Source organism: Phycodurus eques, chromosome 15, assembly GCF_024500275.1.
Source record: "Phycodurus eques isolate BA_2022a chromosome 15, UOR_Pequ_1.1, whole genome shotgun sequence".
NCBI lineage: Eukaryota > Metazoa > Chordata > Actinopteri > Syngnathiformes > Syngnathidae > Phycodurus > Phycodurus eques.
In genome coordinates this window covers 8,319,981-8,339,583 of record NC_084539.1, presented here as the reverse complement: position 1 = coordinate 8,339,583, position 19,603 = coordinate 8,319,981, and the positions used below count along the sequence as shown (strand labels likewise).

At 39.7% G+C, this 19,603-nt stretch overlaps 1 long non-coding RNA gene across 1 annotated transcript; it reads left to right on the top strand.

The window, feature by feature from the left end:
• The first annotated feature begins 2,312 nt into the window (after positions 1-2,312).
• Positions 2,313-9,241, top strand: LOC133413407 (uncharacterized). Its single transcript, XR_009769871.1, has 3 exons — positions 2,313-2,380; positions 5,238-5,303; positions 8,982-9,241. It is a non-coding gene; the product is annotated as an uncharacterized LOC133413407 (long non-coding RNA).
• The last annotated feature ends 10,362 nt before the right edge of the window (positions 9,242-19,603 follow it).

The window sequence follows — 19,603 nt, the reverse complement described above, 5'->3', positions numbered from 1 at the left end:
ATCTCAAAGTGGATTTAATGACCATTAATTGTGTGGGCAAATACGGTCAATATTATTTTTTTTGTAAGATCAAACAGATCAAAGCTTCCCATTGTGTTTTCTATTCTGTAAGCATAATATTTGTCTATTGATAAATACAATTTACAGGTGTAGTACAGCACTATAGTTTGTATACGTTTTTATGATTTTTAACAGATAAAAAAAAGCTATATTTCACGAGAACAAGCATTGCATCATCCCTATAACTGTAACACTTATGTTTGCGTGATATTTACTAACCTGGATCAAGGTGACAACAAAGACAATTAAGACCACCCACCACTCCCTTTCAACCCCATCAACCCATGGCGCTCTGTTTCTTGGACACCCCCAGAAAATGGCCCTCTGATTGGGAACATGGGTGTGTGTGGTGACACTGCGGCGGCATTTACAGCCCTCCCTATAAAAGTGTTTTATCACATAGCGTGTAATGCAACACATTAAGGCTCGCTGTTGTTATTTCCGGACAAGGTCATTCGTTCGCCGCCTGCACTTGCCGCTTGCCACCGCGCCGTCACCCACTTTGCCGTCGTCGCACACTGACACATGATGTTGTTTTTATGCGTACACGCGGAGGGCTGCATTTTAGTGTGTTTAACAATTAATTGAACAGTTATTGTTGTTCACAGGGAATCATACTGAGAGGTTTTTGTCGTTTATTCACTGTAGTGTAGAGAATACCAGCCAAGTATCTATTACGGGGAAGGCATTTAGCAGAGTTGCACTGCAATTCATTTTATGACAATAATATTACACATTTACTGTATATCTTAAATATTTGTACTTCTTTTTGTTTACACAAATAAATATTTGAATACAATAATATTGTATGCTACATTTTGCATTTCATGTTGTATAAAATACAGTAATGTATTATGTGTAAAAATATTCAACGTCTAAATGATAAAACTTCGCATACAGATAAATTAAGTAAATATGACATTTACTGCGCTGAATTTTCTTTTTATGTAGTATTGCATAATCATTTTTCTATTTTATTCTTGTCTTTTAAATATATTATACATTTTTATCCTCAAATAATAAGCTCTACGAAAAATAACTGAGGTTGAAGTTTAATTCACATTATTATATATTACACTACAATTTGCATTTCAAAATATTTAAAAAAATAAATATAAAATCATAAAGAACTGTATATTATATAGTATGTACTGTATATATGGATACATATATTTTTGAACAAACCATTTCACAAATAATGATCCATCCATCCATTTTCGGAGCTGCTTCTCCTCACTAGGGTCCCGGGCACAAATAATGATACAAATTCAAAATAATATATCTTACCAAAAATAGTTCAATACACATCCCAAAAACATGCATTAATTGGAGACTCTAAATTGCCCGTAGGTGTGATTGTGAGTGCGAATGGTTGTTTGTTTATACGTTCCATGCGATTGGCTGGCAAGCGGTTCAGGGTGTACCCCGCCTCCTGCCCGATGATAGCTGGGATAGGCTCCGGCACGCCCGCGACCCGAGTGAGGATAAGCGGCTCTGAAAATGGATGGATGGAGGTAATGGCGGTGGTCCGAGGTGGGTTGGCAGGCGGTGGCGAGGACAGCCGGCTGGCTTGGCGGCAGGAATGACGTGGATCAGGAACACGGGGGAAAACGCTGAGAACAAGGAGACACAGGAATCCAAAAAGGGAACGATGAACAGAGCGACTGACGTGAGGTAAATGGGCCGTGGTACCGCAGGAAATAACTGCAATAGTTTGGCGAGGATTTCCTGGAACAGGCAGGTTTATATACCGGCGGTGATGAGGCTGATTGGAGACAGGTGGTGAAAACAGAGAGGGGAGGGGGGAGAGAGAGGACCCAAATCGCCCTCCCGGCTCCAATAAAGGAACTGCAGGGCCAGTATATGACACACAATGCAGAATTCAGCCCATAACATCATTAATCATAATGTATCACTTATTTTCTATTATTAATATAGGACATCTGCTGATGTATGTCGATGAAATGCATGAGAATATGAAATGATCCATACTAGCTTGGTACTGGACTGGTAAATGTGGACCCAGTAATGGTACGGCATCTATTTGAATGGAGACCACGATTTGAGGAAATACGGTAAAAGCTCTCTGAAAGCCTCAATCAAAACTGAGGATTTTTTTTTTGTGGGGGAGGGGGGGGAGGGGGGGGAGGGGGGTGCTAAACCTACATGCCCGTTTCTTTGTCGCTCATTTTACACGCTTGTAATCAAGTGTGTCTTGTTGCTGAATTCTTTCTGGCTCATCCTGGGATTACCACTCGTGTGTCAGACCTACTTCTACCTGTTTTTGATCAGTGTTTTGGCATCATCTACATGAAGAAATGTATGTATTAAAAAAAAATATATATAATATATATATTATTCCTTTGTTAAATTTGTAAGTCCTGGGGGTTTTTCTGCTAATCCTATCAGTCAGGGCTCACCCCTGTAACCCCGCCGCGACGTTCCTTCAGCTCCAGTAATAAAAGAAAAGCGTAATCCAGTGTTGTCAAAATACATATTCGTATATATGAGATTTTACCTGTTGGAATCTGGATTAAGGGAGGATGATGCAGCTGTGGCTCTGGACGAGCATCTTTTCATCTCTCCTTGACCCAGTGACGTTTTCCCCAAAGGTTAAGGAAAAGTGGTATCAAGGTTAGGAGAATTTACATTCCCGAGACACTCAAAATTCACGAATAGTCGGTCAATACCACATAGGAATTGAAACAAAAACAGGAAGTGGAAACCAACCAAAATAAAAACAGTAACCAACACTACTGCCGATCATGTCAGACTTGAATACGTCGGAAAGAAAATGGTCAAAATCCCACGGCGCACTTTTCGGGCAAACGGGACTGCGGTGGCCACTGGGAACATAGTGCAAATGTAGCCTGAGCACTGTACAAAAGCACCAGCAAAGTGTTTTTACGTTAAAGCGACCTCATTTGGGAAATTGAGCATGGTTCTATTGTTTGTGTACAAATTGTTGTGCCTGCCCACCCTTCAAGTGTAAAATTAAACAATCAAGTCAATCCTTATGTAATAGTTGGTATATAGTTAAATTGGCCAGTGGTGGCTTTGCGCAAGGTAAGCAGATCTGCACTGAGCTTTGTGGGATGTTAGCTAGCAACATCACCTTCTGATATGCAACACTTGCTTGATGAAGTTGGCGATGATGCGCAGGATATTTTTGTTGTGTGCCACATACACACAGTATAGTGTATAAACCGCTCTCTCGTCGAGTTTTCATGGTCGTTATGGGGCGGAATGAGGGCTGGCTCACTGCATGAAAGGAGCTGATTTCAGCAAAACAAGAAATGGTGCATAATGTATACTATAGTTCTTGATCATCGCCACACTTTGACAAAAGCATGTGAGCGGCATGTTATTAAGACACCTGGAGACTGATTTAAATTGCGGGGGTGGGGGGGGGGGGGGGGGGAGCAAAATAGAGGTAACTACGGTTGCATATTCCTCATCCGTTGATGAGGTCTAGTAAGTTTTTCCTCCCCCCCTCAAAATGAACGCGCTTTAAGGTTTTCGACTTTGGAGGCGCACATTTTTTTTTTGCAGTGTGTGTAAGAAAAAGGGCCTAGCAAGGGAGCATGTGTGTGCGCGTGTGTGCATGTCTGTGCACGCATGTGTGTTTTATTTATGGCTGCCAGGATTTGAGCTGATAGAACAGGAAATTGGGTCGCTTTTTTTCTTCTCCCAACCCCCCCCTCCCCTCCCTCTCATCCACTACCCTATTTTACCGTACATTTCTTTAATAAAATGTAAATCCGTATGCACACATGCATCCCCCCCCCATCCACTTCATCCCCCCCCCCCCCCCCCCCACCACCGATGTGAATTTTATGTAAAAAACCCCATAACTCAAGTTGACGACGTAACATATGACTCTGTGTAATTTCATTATGTAAAAGGGTTTTGTGTTTGTTGGAGAGCAGCAGTGACGTGCGTGTTCGTGTGTGTGTGTGTGTTAAGAAGATAGTAGATGTGATTATCAGTAAAGCCCTAAGTGATGTAAAACACAGTCTGAGCTCAACTCTTATGATAAAATCCCAAAATGAAGAATAGAAAGCAGCTTGATTATTTTAAGTGTTTGTTTTTTTTCTGCTGCAAAGTACCTTTGTCAACATGTTTGTGTCTATTCATTTGATCATGATGTCTACCTTTTGATTGACACTGTCAAGGGGGTATTGATTTAACAATATGTTTATTATCATGCGCGTGTTTGAGGCCGTTTCAGTGCATCATAACGGGGACTGGATATAATGGTCAAAGAAATACTTGAAAATATTGGAAAATACAGTATTCTGAATTGTTTCTAATATTCATTCTCAAATATTGTAAAATATTCAACATTGTTTTTAATACACATCCTAAAATATTAGCCTTTGTTTCTAAGATTTAATCTAAAATATTTGAAATGATTAGTTATCGATTCAAATATGTTCTCTCAAATATTGGCTATTATTTATTATATTTATTCAAAAATGGTAGACATTCTTTTTCATATTAACTGTTAAATAGTTTAAAACATTAGAAACTTGGAATCTATAAAGATGTCAGAAGGGTGATAGTTTAATAGTATGTTTATTTTTGTAGTCTTTAGTGGTGTAGCCGTAGCTATCCTACTTTGCAATATAAACAGATGATACATTTATGACATTCTAAAACCCAGACACTGTAACAGTGTCAGAGAGGTGTTCATTTAACAAAAAGTTTATTGTTGTGTTTGTAGTTTGCATTGGCGTAAAACTGCACTGCGTGACACTGCTTGCAGAAAATGAAATCATGGAAAATATTTGAAATTGTTTTTGATGTTTATTGCAAAATATTGTATATTATTGCAAAATTCTATAACACGATCAGTGGGGTATTCATTTAAAATAGAAATTGTTTACAATATTTTTTTCTAAAAATATCCAACTACATTGCACTATACAAGGAGACATTTTATATTTGAAAAGAATGCAAAACATATTTGTTCATATTTATTCTGAAAATAGTTTTTCAAAAATAGAAACCTACCTTCAGCGACACTCGCCGAGTGATATTAATCTAATTATTTTGTATTTATGGAATTCATCCTTCTGTTTCTAATGTTTTCAAAAAATATTCTTCAATATTAGAAACTGTTTCTAATCATTTGTTTCGGAAAATTGTCTTGCCATGTTGTTTCCATGTTACAGAACACGCAGTTACGGCCTCACACATCCCCTCCAAGACTTCTTCATGGACATACAGTATGACATACAGTAAGTGTTTGGATTATTGCCCAGTTCCTGTATGACTTTATTTGCAATTATATCTTCCATGGTAGTGCATTGTTACTGGTGTTTCTTTGTTGTGGCCTACTCTATGTAAATATAGCTTATTAATAAGTCAATTAATTGAATCTCCCTTTTATTCAAATGAAGACACTGTTTTTGTGCCTTTTAAAAAGAAATGCAAGGCTCAAACTTTTGCGTCGTAATGAAATTGCCAGCGTGCTGATGCCTTAGATCTGACCCTCACATAAATATGACAAATGTTTGTATAAAGGAATCCCCTTAGTGTTTGTCATATCTTTCAGCCACGCTAGCGCCATAATTCTTGTGTCCTTCTGTGCAATCAGTGTAATTAGAGGTGCCTTGCATAGGCTTGATAATCTTTGACTGCAGTTTGAATTGAAATTGAAATTATTTGATGTTTTATAACAGGGTGCATGCAAACATTCATTCATTCATTCATTTTCCGTAGCGCTTATCCCCACAAGGGTCGCGGGCTGCTGGAGCCTATCCCAGCTATCTTTGGGCGAGAGGCGGGGTTACACCCTGAACTGGTCGCCAGCCAATCACGGGGCACAAATAAACAAACAACCATTGAGAGTTGTTTCTAATATCTTTGCTAACTCACTGCCAATTTTCCCAGCAGATCGGGAAGAGGGGGGGAGACATACAATAATCAGGCCTTTGCTGACTTTGATCATTAAATGCTCAAATCCAACCCCAATTTAGTTATTGAAGTGCTAAATGAAGTTAAGCACATTAAAAGAGATTTAAAAACAAAAACAACAAGACTCTTTAGCTTTGCATCTCGCATTGCCATGCATACCCGTCGCAAATATAAACACAAACTATGACACATATGTTTTTAAACAACAGCAACATTACCCTTGAAAGTAAATGGCTTACAAGTGCTTGAGCTGCCGATAACCACTCTGCAGAGCAAAAACATGCGGTGAACTAGCTAAACTTCATCTCTCAGTTGAGATTTATCACTTCAACATACTTCCTTGACAACAATTACTCATTAACTTTTAGCCAGGGCTTTGCCATTTTCTGGTATCTTGGCGTGTTCCAGAACCCACCCACCCCCCAAAAAAACCCCACAGTTTCACAGAAAGAAAAATGCAAATAGATGAATTTTTGAACAGCGAAACACGAATAGGAGGGGTTTCACTGTACATCAACGCAGGTGGACCTTTTCTTTGATCTTTTCAATCTATAATGTGGAAATCATGCGCTGGCGTTATTGATCGCGGGGGGCCGCCACGGAGCTCTCCTGTGTGTGTGGCGTGTATCCGAGCACATATATTTGTGTGGCCCTTATGTGCGAGCGCTTTAGCAGACACTCCAGTCTATTGGATTGAGATTCATTCGCTATTTAAGGGTCAGGGGTTCGGGCCGGCGTGCGAGCTGCATGCCTCGCTGATCAATACCGCTGCCGCACACCCTGCCTGACCCCGGCATTTTGTCACCGTAAATCCCTTGAGCTCCCCCACGCTCCCCCGCCACCCTCCTTCCTAATCGTCCTTGTTTTGCTTCTTGAGTCATTTAAAAGAAGAGATGGAGTCAAGAGGGGAGCACTTTGTTAGATATTAGACAAGGGCTTGTAATATGGCCATTTGATGGCTAATCCTCTTGGTTTGGAGTCTTTCATATCTCATTCTGTCCCACGCTCACTTAGCAAAACAATCTAATGAGGCTGGATTTATGCCGCATGGATCAAGTCACACGGCCGATTTTGTTTTTGTTTTTTTCAAGTGGCGCAATGTGAATATGTGCCATGGCAGTGTGAACGGAAAATAAATGCATGGAATCGGATGTCTTCAGATTGGAATCCGGCCTCTTCCTAATGTGGATAAACCGGCTATCTGCTTCTTAAACACACAGGTCGGATATACGCTGTCAATGGGAGAGTGACGTCTGCCCAAACAAATAAACACAATCATAAAAACTCGGTGCTCTATGTTTGTGACCAGCTTTAATCAGACGTGATGCGTGGCCTAACTGCGCGGAAGCGGGTAAGACTGGGTTTTCATAATTCGGCAGACGCGCACAGCCCGATTTATTGAAAAAAAAAAACAGAGATCCGTGCCGTTGTGGGCGTTAACACAGCCGACTTCAGTCGCCGCCAATCAAAGCGGCTCCTCTCATTGCCTTTAAATGTGGCGCAATGAGACATCTCTGTGCTGAAGAGCGAGCCGTGCATTGTCGCTGCTCTTGGACCATAATGACCATACAATGACCGTAATGGTAAGGTTTCAGTCATCCATTTTCTATACCAATGATTCTCAGTCCGTTCGGCTGGGACCCAAAAATGGGTCGCATGGGTGGGTCGTCGACTGCTAGTAAAAATTACATGTATTTGGATTTTATTTTATTTTATTTTTTCTGGACAGCACAGAGGCGTACTAAGTTCCCACGTAGAGCATATTAGGTAGGTGACAGGAAATGTTACTCACTTGTGATTTAGTCTAGTCACTAGTTTACTCCGTAAACAAACACAGTGCAGCTCAGCCTTTGGCTAGCGAGCGTAATGGCTTGCAATAGGCTTTTGGCCGTACTTCAAACTCATTTGAAATGGTGTTTAATGATATAACATGTTGTACATGTGTTTTCAGGGGCTATTTTTAAACCAAACATGTTCTTTATTGTTCTTAACTTCAGATTAAGTGGGTCGTTACTGTGCAACAATTGTAAAATGCACGCCCCAGGGTGAGAACCTCTGTTCTATACTACATAATGGTTAAATAAAAAGGAAAGAAAAATACATACATTACAAATACATTATACTGGTATGATGTGAAACAAAAAAAATAAAATGCAGATGTAAGTTTGACATATCTTTAAAATGCACTTCAACCATTTTCAAGGTTTAAAATGCCCAAATAGTTGCCCGGTGTGACAAATAAAGGCCTCCCTCTCGCAGATGCTTCCCTTTTTTTCCGTCAGGAGAAAAAAGAACACATAATCCAAAAAGCAATGACTTGATTTGAATACTGTACATCAATGGCTATTTTGAATAAATAAGAAATTAATTAAAAGTCTTCCCTTGTCATTAGTGTTAGCATAAGTGTTGATTTAAAAAAAAAAAAAAAAAAAAGTTATTCTTTTTAATTTGGGGTTGAAATTATGTATAATTAGAGTTAACACCACATTTCACTGGTCATCCACTTGCGAACAGTGTGAAGATGACTTGAGAATGTATAAAATGTCTAACTTTTATGAGATCTATGCAATTGGCTGTTGACAAGTCCAGGGTGGACCTGCTGCCTGAAGTCAGCACACCTGCGTCCCTAATGAGAATAAGCGGCGTATATCACGGATGGATGGATAATTGTGTGTGGAAAAGTATACCTACATGTGCAATATACTAGATGCAGTCGCAATCACTATACATACAGACATTTGCCGTTTTTTATTCAAGGCATCAAAAAAAATAAAAAAATCAGGACAACATATGCATGCATTTGTACGAATAAAGGTCTCTCCTCTAAAAGACACCTTCTCCTGCAGTTGAGTGAATAAACCACCCTGGCTACTATTTGCGCAAATATGACGCTGATCATACAACTACTGTATGTAAAGACATGCACACACACGTACACAAATGCTCACATGCCAAAATAAGTGTCATGGTAACACGGCTGATTTGCATATGTCCTTCAGGCACCCTCCAGCTCTGCTCCTCATTCCAAACAAGATGCAAAGTGTGCACGCCGCCGCTGCCCCTTCACCTCCCATCACTTTTGTCGCACCCCCATCCTGCATCTTGGGTCCTTCGGTGGCAGGCAGCCGTCAGCAGCGGCGCAGACGCCGTCCTCCCGTCCCCTCGGCCGTGATATAGTGGCGTCGGGTTCACCTGATCACCAAGGTCAGGGACGAACAATCAATTCAATCCACTCATTCTTATTAGGGACATAAACACATTCGGTTGGCAGACTGCACCTTGAACTTTGAACCTGTACACTTTGAGCAAATTCATCTTTTTTTTTTGTCATTTTTCCCCCCTCCTCTCCCACCAAAAAGTGTCTCGCCAGTTGTTGTGGTCCAAGCGTCAAACACACCCATTAAGCTAATGAGATGGATCCTGCCACTCTACATATGCAATATTCGGATATGCGTCAGAAATCATTGAAATTATACTGATGTGTGTGTGTGCACTAATATTGACTTGGATCACATAAATCACTTAGGTCTACACTGGGCATTGAGATCTAGTGTTTACAAAAAAAAACAAAAAAAAAAACAATGGCTTAACCAAAACAAGACCTCTCGGAGAATGCAAACATGATCATCATTTCACTAAATTGCCTTGATCATCAATAATTTTTGAAGTCATTTTCAATGGGATGGGAGATGGCAGCATGGCGGACTAGTGGTTAGCATGTCTGCCTCACAGTTCTGAGGTTTTGGGTTTGAACATCAGCTCCAGCTTTCCCGTGTTGAGTTGCAACTTAATATTGGAATGTTACAAGAAAAAAAATACGTTTTACCCCAGATAAGATCAAGTATCAGATTAATCAGAAAATAAGGAGAAATGTACGGATTTTAACAAAAACAAATCGTTACTATTGTGAGAAAAAAGTGACAAATTGTATATCATGATGCTATGTGAAAATTTGGGGATTTTATTTGATAAGAATGAAGTCGGAAGAGAACCAAGTTATAACTGCATAAGGTTGAGTTTGCATTTTCTCCCCAAATTTGCATGCCATTTTTGAACTCGTAATTTCACAGTTTTATTTGTAAATAATTCGAAATTTAATCTCCTAAATTATTTGCCTTGATTCTTAAAATTTCCTGACTAAATGTTCTTTTTTTTCCTCTTCTGCTTTTGATCCTCCTGTTATTATCCATGCTTAACATTGTTATATTTTATAGTCCTGATGGTAGCATGTCTGCCTCGCAATTCCGAGAAGTTCTGGGTTGAAATCTCAGTTCCAGTTTTCCCATGTTGCGTTTGTGTGTTCTCTCCATGCTTCCGTGTCCAAAAACATGTTTGTTAGGCTCATTGAAGACGTAAGTCTAAAATTTCCATTTGTGTGACTGTGAGTGCGAATGGCCTCTCACACAAAGTCAGCTCGGATAAACTCCAGCTCACCTGTGATCTGAGGGGAAAATGGACAGATGGATGGGATGGTAGAGTCACCATCTGAATGTTCTGAACTCCTGTTTCCAATGCCAGCACCAAAAAAATCAGGGCTCTTCAGCATAGTCCCATGTTTTGTTCTTTGTTATGATTTTTTTCCAGGTCTTTATGACACTAAGCAGCACATTTCGCTCCAGAATGCCTTGATAGTCTTGAAATTTCATTGTGCCCTGCACCGATTCAAGATGGCCTTTGTCGAATGCCACAAAACAGCCCCACAACGTAACCTGGCATCATGACATACTGTGTCAGTTGCAGCAAAACAGCCGTAGATCATAAATGAGCCACATCCACGTTCCCCAGTTGTGTACAGCGGACAATGCTCCGCTAAAGCTGTGACGTCCCGCGGCGGAGGTTTGTTCTCTCCTGATTTTGCTGCCTGTGTGTATTTCCAGGTCGAAGGAAGCCAAATGTAAGACTCTTATTTAAGGCCACTTTGATTCAATTTGAAGACTTCTCTTTCACTAAGTGAGACATTTGGACACAGTATTAGAGCACAAAAATGTATGACATATTTAATATTTTTGATATTTTGTATGAAACAGTTTGTAGTGATTGCAGCTTGCAGGTTGTGGCGTTTATGAATGGAAAATACCTAAATCTACCTCCTCCACACTAAAAAATGTAAAAATGAAACATTGACGTATGTTTTTATTTCAACTCAATTTGACAGCAATGTGGCCTTTTTAAGACCTTTGAACCGTAAATTTAAGGATTAAGTGCCATCTTTAAGGACAAGAACTTTTTTTTTTTTTTTTTTTTTTTTTTTTTTTGGACATGTTCATAAAAGTTCCAAGCAGTTCTTGTATTGGATCTCATTGAACTGTGCAGCAAATGTCCCTTTTGTTTGGCTAAATAAATCCAAAACTGCAGTGAAATTCATCCCCAGAATTAATAAATAAATATATAAACCATTGGCAAGATTGAGAAACAATGTGTTTGAAACAGACACTTTCAAAGAGAATACCACAGGAGCATAGTGTTTCCTGTGTGTAAACTCACTGGATTATGACTCTACCCCTGTAAACAATAGTTCTGCCTTGTGTCTTTTGTCCCTGAACCCTCCTCCGACCTCACCATCCCCTCCTCTCCCCACTCCCCAGAAACCAAATTATAAAATCATCGAGAGCATGATGAGATTGCTGCTCGGGTTATTAATCTTCAATAAATACATCTTGACCCAGGGATTAAGTGTGTGCCCTCGCCACCCCTTGTACGCCCCCCTCCCTTCCAAACCACACACACACACACACACACACACACACACACACACACACACGCCATCCTCACTCATCTCTGCAGAGATGCTCTGACATGAATTATGACAAAAAATCGGGAAAGAAAACAACAATCTGTGGGTTGCTGGGAGAGAAAGAGAGGCTGGAACAAATGTTCCAAAGGGGATTGGGCCTGGGGGACCGATGGTGGTGACCTTGTAAGGGAGGGCTGCACCGGTGGGGATTGCTCTCCAGGTTGAGGCTGGATTGTTTCCTCTTGTCGGGGCTAAAGACAGATAACAAGTCAACTGAGGTTGTCAGAATATCCCATACAACAGTATGTTCAGTAGGTTAGAAGTGCTTCAGTCAGGAAAAACTTTAAGGTCTAGCCTTAGAGACCAGAAGGTACCAAGTATTGACCCCTCAAAAAAAAAAAAAAAAGCAAGAAAAGAAATTAGTCATGTTTTTGCAATGTTATCCTACCTGGACCAAAATAAAGAATCATTTTTGATAGATACAAACAAATGTATTGTCTAAGATTTTTTAGCTGATTCAGGACAATTTTGATGCCACATTGGTTTTGCTTAATCAGGTCAACTTTTTGAACTATGGCCACATATTGGTGTTTACATCAACAGGTATTTTCGCTTTGGAGTTTCAAATAAACAGAGGTTCATGCCCTGAATTTTGAACAAGGATGACGTAACATTCAATTTGCAGGTACTTGCTTTTATCAATGTCAACTATTCAGTTTACAGCAAGCAAAGTTTGTAACATTTGCTTCATAAACTGTTAACAACTTGGCATAAAAACCTGACCTGAAAAAGAGAAACAGATGTTATTTTCCGATTCAGTGATGCACAATTGTCCTAAATCAGTTAAAATACATAGACAACTTACAATAAAAAATGTCTTATATCCCTGTTTAATATGTAGGAAAAAAAACATTGGAATTTCATGAAAATAAATCAGTAGTGAGTCAATATTACCATAAGGTGCTTTTGAGACTTTTGAGTCGAGTAATTTGTTCTGTGACTAAGCTCGCAACTATTTTTATTGGGACATGTATATCAAATAAATTTTACCCATTCTAATCAATGGAATAGCCATTAATTCATATCATGTCTCCAAAAAAAATATTATTATTATTTTTTTTTTTTTTTTTTTTACAGAACTCAATCAGTAAAATAGTGAGGAAAAACAAGGAAGTCATAATTTTATAAGAATTAAATTCCTAAAAGTTGCAACTTGAAATTTTGACAGTAAAATAAAAAAGTCACACTTTTTATCCCATATGAGCTAAAATAAAGCAGAAAATATGTGGAAAAAGTGGGATTTTTTACAGAAATAAATTGCTCATATTGTAATAAAAAAAAGTCTTACATTTTACACAATTTGCCATAATGTCATGTGAAAGTCTTGATTTTTCCCTTTTTTTTAATATTAAGAAACAAAAGTTGCAAATTCATATGGATAAAGTCATAATGAAAGAAAACATCCATACTTTTGCAATGTTATCCCACATGGACCAAAATGAAAAAAAAAAAACATTTGTCAGAAAATCTAATCAATTTTTTTCTGCATAGGATAGAACAGCATGCCACGAGTTGTCCTCCTGAGATATTCTTCTTCAACGATTGTCTTACAATCACTGTTCAAAGCCATGTCTCGTTTCCCGAATAAACACACAAACCTTAAACTTCGTAATGTCAACAGTGACCTGTGTAATTGATTACTTCCTGGTTTGTCAGGCTCCAAGAGGGACGAGCTTGTGGTGTGATCAATTACCTGTAACGATATCACCCAGGCAATACCCTCATCCCCAAAGTGCTGGAAAACACTGAGCAGGTGCAATAAACATTATACATTATAAACTAAAAATAATTGCACAGTACGAAGATGAAATACATTTGGACCATGATAACATTTGCATGTAGTTGTTAAAGACCTCTTTGGACCAACCAGTTTGACTAAGTATGCACATTTTAGGCATTGTAATGGGTATCACTTTTCAGCTCGCCGTTTTTTCTCAGTAATAGTTCGTTTATACGGGGTGGAAGCTAGACATGGAAAATAAGTTAAGTAGTATAACCACAACGAAAGAGAAATGAAAAATGCAGATTGCGGTACGATATTTTTGCCATTTTGCCTAAATTCAAAACTGGACAAGTTTTGCTGAGCCGAACTGAACTGAACTAAACTGAAAATAATTGGAACACTTTGTGAAAACTTGCATGACACGTTGTTGTGTAAACGAAACAGAAATTTTGTCACAACTTTATATCAATAAAGTCGTAATACATTATGACTAGTAAAAAGTCATACTTTTGCAGTGTTATCCCAAATTTAAATAAAAATTAAAATAAAAGACAGAGAGGACTGGTACCAGAGCCCAAGCCACATTGAGAGGAGCCAGATGAGGTGGCTGGGGCCTCTGATTCGGATGCCTCCCGGACGCCTCCCTGGTGAGGTGTTCCGGGCGCGTACCACCGGGAGGAGACCCCGGAGACGACCCAGGACACGCTGGAGAGACTACATCTTTCGGCTGGCCTGGAAACGCCTCGGGATCCCCCCGGAAGAGCTGGATGAAGTGGCTGGGGAGAGGGAAGTCTAGGTGTCCCTGCTAAAGCTACTGCCCCCGCAACCCGAACTCGGATAAGCGGGAGAAAATGGATGGATGGATGGATGGATGGATAAAAGACCGAAAATATGACAAAAAAGTTAAATAAAGTAAGAATAAATGTGACATATTATGAGAAAAACAGTTGGTTTTTTTCCAAGAATAAATCTGTAATATTGCAAAAATGTGTTTGTTATGAGAATAAATTGTTAATATTCAATGAAAAAAGTCACAATTTGAGAAAAAGTCTTTTGTTAAAAAAAGAGAAAGTCTCACATTTATTTTCTCTTATTGTCACATTTTTATTTTAAAATAACATATTCTGGGGGGCGGCATGGCGGACGACTGGTTAGAGCGTCTGCCTCACAGTTCTGAGGACCGGGGTTCAATCCCTGCGTGGGTTTTCTCCAGGCACTCTGGTTTCCTCCCACATCCCAAAAACATGCATGGTAGGTTAATTGAAGACTCCGAATTGCCCGTAGGTGTGAATGTGAGTGCGAATGGTTGTTTGTTCGTATGTGCTGTGCGATTGGCTGGCGACCACTTCAGGGTGGACCCCGCCTCCTGCCCGATGACAGCTGGGATAGGCTGCAGCATGCCCGCGACCCTGGTGAGGAGATGGATGGATGGATGGATATTCTGGGGCAGCACGGTGACTGACTGGTTAGCACATCTGTCTCACAGTTCTGAGGACCCAGGTTCAAATCCGGCCTCGCCCGTGTGGAGTTTGCATGTTGTCCCCGTGCCAGTGTGGGTTTTCTTTCCAGATCCCAAAAACATGCACGGTAGGTTGATTGAGGACTCTAAATTGTCCAAAGGTATGAATGTGAGTGCGAATGATTGCTTGTCTATGTGTGCCGTGCGATTAGCTGGCGACCAGTTCAGGGTGTACCCTACCTCTTGCCCACAGTCAGCTGAGATAGGCGCCAGCACGCCCACGACCCTAGTGAAGATAAGCGGTACAGAAGATGAATGAATGACCAATATTCTGAGAAATGTTGCTATTTAGCTACACAGCATTCACTGTTAGACATGTCTGTAAATTCTACAGTTATTTACCATACCATACAGTAAAATACTTTAAAGTGATTTTACAGTCATTGACTATTGTTTCCACTGCATCATGGGATTTGAGTTGCTGTCACACAGGGAGTTACTGTATTTTTTAAAATTGATGTTAAATACTGCAAAACAGTCAACTTTGGTGTAAAAATCCTGGATCCAGATCCTGGACAAGTTGGACCACACTTGGATCACTCTATGAAAACGTGCATTGGGTAAAGGAAAATGTTAAGTCGACTGCATCGAAATGCTACCAGAGAAAATGATCCCTAAAGTGATGTATGCCCTCCTGAATCCAGAAGAAAACCAACACAGCTACAAGGAAGATGTTCCCGGATGGTGGTGAAAAGGCGCTCAACACTAGAGCCCGATTTCTGGGGTTCTTCCAGCATCGGTTGCGCATGCAGGAATTCGGCGTCCCCCATCCATCCAGCTGACAGCTGAGCGATGACCTTCCCTCTGGCTCGCGCTGGTAATTGAAAAGCACGACAGGCCGGCTGCTTGTGTTGCCACCATCTGGGAGTCTGAGTCCTCTGCTGAGTGTCGCTCCCCGTGGGCGGGGGTGGGCTTGGGAGAGGTGGAGGGGTGGGGGGTTCGGCGGGTGATGCAAGAGCCAGACAGCCTCCTGTGGGGAGCAGTTAACACCTCATAGATGACACAGGGACCCCCCACCCCCACCCAGGCAGGGATGGCCCTTTGCAGGTCCAAGAGCTCTAATGAGAAAACGGGTGATTATCACGCTGTAAGTTTAAGCGTGTGTACCATTATGAAACCTGACGCAGTAACAAGGAGGCAGAGTTAAACATTGCAGGAGTGCGGAATATTGGGGGGAAGATTTATTACCCATTAAAACTACTAATTTATTCACAGAGAATTAATTGAAACGTGATTCACTAATTATTTGTTGTGGTCATTCATCAGAGGCTTGCTTCCCCTGAAACAAGCAATTTGTTATTATAAAATTTTATCATCAACATTGATATCTTTTTGTTGGTCGTTTAAAATGCAATAGCACAATTTAAATGTCAAAATACTGTAACACAAACTTGAAGAATCAGTAAATCACTGAATTTTATGAAAGTGATGTAATATTCTGAGACAAATGTTGCAGTGTTGGAATGAAGCATTTTTGGTTCAATGAATGAATAAATAAATACATAAATTAAATAAATAAATAAATAAATGAAGAGCGCAGAACATCCCCGGAGTACCAAGATTGCGCTGCCTGTAATGTCTTCATTCGTAGATCCATTCAATGACGGATCGGCAAATTATGACGTTACCGTCAATCACAAAATATGCAATGTTCACCCATATGACAAACTAAAATAGAGCATCATTTTTGTCAGAACAATGTTTTTATGTCGTAATATTCTGATTTAAAACACACGGACGGAATTTCATAAGAATGAAGTCAAAGACAAAAAGAATGATGTTACTGTACATGAAAAACATTGTAATGCAAAAGTTGCAATTTTATAGGCATGAAGTGGTAATATTAAGAATAAAAAGTAATTTCCAATAAAAAATGAACAAAGGTGTAATTTCACGTGAATGTAGTCATAATCTCAAATCTCCCATTCATGGCCAATATTGTCGAGAAATTGGTTTTTAATCGACTCATTACTTGAATTTAAATGGACGTTTTGACAAATTTCAACCAGGTTTCCAAACTCATCACAGTACAGAATCATCTCTTATCAAAGTGCTAAATTATATAAGGTTGAAGACTTTCTCGAGAAGGTGTCAGTTCTGGTCTTGTTGGATCTCAGTGCGGCTTTTGCTACTGTAGATCAAAACAAACTGCTAAACAGGTTGGAAACGTGAGTAGGACTAAATGGAACAGTCCTTCGATGGTTCAGCTCCTACCTGGAGGAGTTACTTTGTAGCCATTGGAAGTGTTCAACCTCATCGAATGGCAACGACCTATGAGGTCCCTCAAGTGTCAGTTCTTGGACCCCTCCTGTTCAACTACTCAATGCTACCCATTGGGTCACATTTTTCGCAGTCTTAATGTTGACTATCATAGTTTTCACAGTTATATCAAGCACTGTCTCCAGATGACTACAGTTCAATTGAGGTGTTTGTCACTGTCTAAATCAAATAAATAACTGGATGAACCAAATCTTTCTCCGATTAAACTGCAGCAAAACCTGAATAATATTTTCTTGGCAGTAAAGAAAAGAGGTTTGCTGATAGTAAATACCTGGTGTTACTATCATCGAAAACCAAAGACCAAGTCCGAAACCTTGCTTGCTGATAGATTCCGACCTGACTTTCAGTAGTCATATCAAGTCAATCACTAAAAGAGCCTTCTACCAGCTGAAGAACATATCCAAAGTGAAGGCTTGCATGTCCCAAACAGGCCAGGAGAAGCTCATCCATGCTTTTATCTCAAGTAGACTTGACTACTGTGATGGTTTTCTGACTGGACTCCCCCAAAAGAGCATTAAACGGCTGCAACTCACTCAGAATGATGCAGCTCAGGTTCTGACCAGAAAAAAGACATCAGAACATAGTACTCCAATTCTAAAACCTCTACACTGGCTCTCAGTCAGCTTTAGAATAGATTTTAAAGTTCTGCTACTGGTCTATAAATCATTCAATGGTTTAGGTCGTGAAAATATAAAACAAATGCTAATAGAATATAAACCCATTAGAGCTCTGACATCTCCAGACCTAGGCCAAATAGTGGAGCACAGAGACCAAAGCAAACATGGTGAAGCAGCATTTAGCTGTTACGCTGTACACAAATGGAATAAGGTGCAAACAGAAGTCAAGTCAGCACCAAGTGTCAATGTTTTGAAATCAAGGTTAATAACTGTTTCTTTTCTCTCATACTTTGATTGAGTCTTGATCTAGTATTCAAAAGTGGAATAAATGATATTTCTTGCACTGTGTGTGTGTTTGTGTGTGTGTATATATATATATATATATATATATATATATATATATATATATATATATATATATATATATATATATATATATATATTCATCTTTGTTTTTAAATGTTTCAAGCTGTCTCTTATCTTTATTTTTACCTTTTAAATGCTTTTAATCATGTAAAGCACATTGAGTTACCTCGTGTAGAAAATGCACTGTTTAAATACATTTGCTAATACTAAGACAAACGTTATTTTACTTAAAATGTATTTTACTTGAATAACTTCATAATGTAAAAAATGAAAATCAAAGTAACTAAAAAGTAATTTTTGGGATAAAAAAATGAAGTATTAATTTTGTAATAATGTCAAAATGTGGCACTTTTGACAAAAGTAAAGCATGACATTTATCAGAAAGTAGTTGACACCAGTTAAAAATCAGCATGTAGCTCACACATAAACACACTTCCGACTTGCATATGAAGTGCAGTGAGCGTTGCATAAAAAATGACTCCGACAACCGCGTCGCCACGCAAGGAAGACGCGAGTGATACATGGCTCATCTGTTTCTAATATGAATGTCCCAGAATGCATTTCAATCAGACGCCGCTGACACATTACCGCATATTGCATTCACGTCTCGAGGGCGGCATGAAGAGATAATTATGCAGACGGAGGTGTAATGGCGAGGCCTCGGGGGAGCCGTGATGGATTTGATTAAGGTTGTCAGTGACCACGCACGCTAATGACCGTGTTGATTAGTTGCAGTGCGTGAATGGCGCCCATATTAATCTTGGACATAAACAATAAACTGAAGTTGTCCAGTGTTGTGTCGGCAGCTTGTGTGGATGTTGAAATGCCGTCGCATCTGTAGTGCAAGTATTCCAGTCAATGGTGCCTCAATTCTGTGCCTCAACATCTGCTTTTAAAGCCTCTAGAAGCCGACGTTCTGCACCAAATTAAGGCTGTTTTTAGAGTAATACCCTCCATAACTGGACATATTCATAAACCATATTCTCCTTATTTTTTTTTTATCTAGGTGTAGAGTCGGTCCGTGTGCATATTGACCTGCGGTAAAGAACATAGGATTTGCTCCACTGGGCTCAGGGCTATTTTAGTATGAGCCCTGACCCCGCATGTAAAGGTGGACTCCACAGTTGTTTGAGACGTCTGAACCAGAGCTTAATTCACAATTGAACGAAAAGAATGAATGACTTTGATAACTGCATATTAATTCGATACCACAGCCGAAAATTGAAAAGAACATTTCACAGAAACACACACACACACACGTGCGGCCCTTCCGTCCACTGCTCCATCCATCCATCCATCTTCTGAGCCGCTTCTCCTCACCA